The following is a 4,163-nucleotide window of genomic DNA, read 5'->3' as shown; positions in this document are numbered from 1 at the left end:
TTTGTGTGTTATACGCCACATTTTACCCCTTGGCTCTGAACACAACATAATTTAACTTGAACAAGAGCAGCGGGCTGCAGATTGGGTTTTCCCTGATGGCACACACAGAACAGAGAGCCGGAGGTGGCCCTAAATCTAATTCCACTGTGCCCCTTCTCTACTTTTACTGCACGGTTTACTCCCTCTCGGGTTTTACTGCAGGGTAAATAAGCTGGTCTCACAGGGGTCTTTTGTGACAGCATGGAAACCCCTCAAAACACGTTGCACACTCTGCACACATTTAAACCTGACGCTGGGGAAGCCACGGAGCAGATTTACTTGCTCACTTTCCCTCTACTTTCTCAGCCACTGCCCTTGTGTACTATATCTATACCAGCTCCACTCACACACGCACATTCAGTTACCCACCCCCACTCCTCGTATTTCTCTTTGCTCCCTTGTTATTGCTATGAGTTATAGCAAATGCATTAGCAACTCAATTCACTGTACCGTTTTATTAAAGAGTGGTCCTTTCAAATTCAAACCACAAGACAAGGCAGGAATTGCTGGCAGGCTCAAAGACTCAAAACTGGTATTAAAGTACAGTTGCTAGATCCTATTGTCATCTAAAAACAGCTGAATTCAAGAAAAAGGGCAAAAGATCAGTCGAATATCTTTTATAGAATACTTCTTAAGAGTCTGACATTATAGACATCAGCAGCATTTCGAACTGGGAACACAAATGTGGTAAAGCCTTAACAGAGAGGCAATCGTTCAGAAAATGTGTTTTAAAGGCATAAAAAAATGTGTAGAACTGAGATCACATGCTCAGAGTAAATCTTCTCATTCTCTGTGTTCTCGCAGTGTAACAGGGACACGAGCCTGTTTACTTTCCATCTGTGAAGTGATTAAAAGAACAGAACAGAACACAAATTATGTGCTGCAGCAACACATCCGCATGCACACACACACACACACTTACCCGTGGCATGTTAGTCCCATCCTCCTTTAATGCTTTGCTGTCCCCTCATATTTCAATTTTGTGCATCTGCAAGTCTTAAATCATAAATAAGTATCTGCTCACACGTGTGGGATGTGAACAGTGATGTTGCTGGAGAGTATTGCAGGATTTTTCTTTCTTACACATATATTCATTATCTGCTTGCTTCAGCACCTCAAGATGCAGATAGCCGAAGATGAAGTCTGTTTATATGGGGTGGAAACTGAATCAAGGCATTTTTATGGATGAAATATTACATTAATTAAAAAAAAATTATAGATATATTACACATAGATTTTACATTGATATGGAGGCGTAGACTTTCCTCATATTCACACTCTGATAGCTGCATCACAGACAACTTGGGGTTCAGTGTCTTGCCCAAGGATACTTTGACATGTAAATGAGAGGAGCCAGAGGATCAATCCACTGACCTTCTTACTGGTAGACAACCCGCTCCACCACCTGAGCCACTGAGAACAAAAGATATGAAAGTTTCTGCTGTCACCCCTGTGCCTAGATTGGGACTCACACTCATTGTGTACTGTCCTGAATTTCAAGAACAGTGGATGGATATTTTTGCAAGACATGACAAAAAAATTGGCATGGCTTTAAATATTATCCTTGTCCCTTTTCTGGGGTTGAAACATTATACTGAGCTAAACATGAGAGAAACAAAACATTCTCTTTGATGTTACAGAATGATATGATGACTAGATGAATTCAGTTGGCTGAAAATAGCTCCCCTGCATATCCAAAAAGGATGCTATACAAGTGATGAGTGACCTAACACAACCAGTGGTCCAAAGGATGCCACAAAGAGCTGCAGAGCTGAAAGGATGCTGTGGCCATCCCTGAGAATTCCTCTAATTTTTACTTGTTTCGGTGAATAGCCACATGTTGAGTGAGAGCATTGAAAATAAAAGTAATGTTTATCCAGCTGATGACTCATTGTCATCAATGCAGTGAAACAGCCTGAAATGCTTTGCTACATAACAGATACCAGTTGTCACACGCTTCTAAGAAGAAATCTGAACTCTTTCTGGATTTCAAAATGTGGCATTTAATTGAGTTTCGGGCAGTGAAATAAATGAACACTGATGTGATTTTCTGGGTTGTTGTTGACCATGCCCTTTGTAAGTCGACCCCATAGGCTTCTCTGTGATGACAGCCCACTGACAGAGACACAGAGAGCCATTCATCCGCTCCCAGAGCAGATTGTCACTTTTGTGGCTTTCAAGACTTTCAAAAACCACAGACTTGTCAAAGAAAGACGATTATGATTAAGGGCTCCTCTTAAGTTGGTTAGGTAATGGGTTAGCTGGGCTCGCCATTAGGTTTTTCTGTTTTGCTTGCAAGAGGAGTCTACAATTACGCCCTACGGTGCTTTGTCCAAATGATCTAATTTGCTGAGGCATCCAGTAAATTTGTTTCATTTCCTGCTCCGTTTTATTGTGCCTGTTAAATGTGAAAACAACAAAACATACAACAAAAGACAAACTAAACAAAAATACAATTTGAAGCTCGGTCTGCATTTTCTTAGGGTTTAAAAATGCAGGTGTCTATCATGTGCCCAGCTAATAAATCCGGCGATAAATTTTCTAACAGCTACAGAAAAAGTATTTCTTTTGACAAAGAAAGGGATCTTTGTCATGAAACATCTGGCCAAGAAGACATTAAAAACTCTGTTACTGCAACTTACTTTAAAGCAGAAAGATTAACCTAATATAATGTGTATGCACAATGCACAAAACAAGGCAATGTTGTTAGATGTGTTATTAGCTTGATTTACAGACCTTCTTTTATGTAGTGAAGAAAGGAAAGTTAGTGTCAAATATCATGAAGGGCACTGATCCATATGTAAAAGTGCTGGGTTACTGTGTCATAAGCCCCAGGTGACGTTCATTTAGGGATCCTGGAAATGGGTGCAGAGCATTGTGGAGTAGTTTGTCTAAAATAAGACATGCAAGCCTGCCAGTGTCTTTTTTTAACCACACAGCTACATCAGAAGCAAACCACAACACAGTTATAGTAGCCCTCATAGGCTAAAGGAGTTGAATAATTTTGTATTTTTGATGTTGGTTTGTATGCTCTGGAGCAGTCCTGAGTCCATCAGCAGAACTCAGCAAAGACCTTTTTCCACAACCATAATTTGCTATAATTATCATGTGCCCTCTCCAAGCAGCCAGAGTAAATGAGCACCTGTCAATGGACATAAACTTTGGTTTTGCTGATGGTCTTTACCAGAAGGAACAACAGTACACATGTGCCACAAGAAATTAAAATTACATTACAATTTACTGTTATTTTAGGAGGCTACTTTTGTAACCAAAAATACTTTTTGGAATCTACTAAATAAAGTTCTCTAATATTTGAATCGGTCTCCCCAATTTGTCACATTTAAATGTCATAGCGATAATGGGATATTTGGTTAAATGGTGCAGGATGTACTCCAAAAACTGTTAAGTGTAGCAAAAAGGGCCTTTTGTGAACTGAATGGTCTGTGTCACTGAGTGGCAAGGACGATGTTCTCTTTGTCAAACTCCCTCCTACATCACATGACACATCAGACCAAGGTTGATTAACACCTGCTTTCAATTAAGCGGCTTTCTCATCAAGCTTTGGTTGGGAAAAGAGCCTCATGCCTCGTCACGTCGAAGATGTTACTGAATTAGAAAGCTATTAAATCAGAGGAGCAGACGCATGGCGATACGAGGGGCATCGTTTATCTTCATTTGAGTGGGCCCTCCGTGATCATCTCCACAGGGGCGGCTAATTGAAAAAGGGCTTCAGAAATGCGATTGTTAGCATCGATAATAATTTATTACTTTCAGCTTGTGGAGTCCTGGGAGTCATTTGTATTCATTAGTGTAAATTCAAATTATGTTTGCGATTAAAATGTGACTTTGACAGGCAGAGGGGGCTCAGACAGGGACAGGCACTGATGAGACCTCTGCTTCGGGTCACTGCCTCCCACATTCGCCTCTTGCTAAATACGCAGCGGAGGAGCCTTTTTTGCCTCACCACCATCAATCTGTGTCTGATTCGAGTGGAGACGTTAGCTGTGATGGCCTCTGCCTAAGCCTGTGTTTATGCTCTCAGCACACTTACTAGGCAAATTAACCTAGCTTCTGAAAGGTAACACCAATCACATGCAGACAATGCTGCGCCCCACTAAAGAGTA

The sequence above is a fragment of the Archocentrus centrarchus genome, chromosome 15 (genome assembly GCF_007364275.1).
Source record: "Archocentrus centrarchus isolate MPI-CPG fArcCen1 chromosome 15, fArcCen1, whole genome shotgun sequence".
In the NCBI taxonomy this organism is placed as follows: domain Eukaryota; kingdom Metazoa; phylum Chordata; class Actinopteri; order Cichliformes; family Cichlidae; genus Archocentrus; species Archocentrus centrarchus.
The sequence above is the reverse complement of the archived record's forward strand: the minus strand, read 5'-3'. Positions refer to the sequence as shown.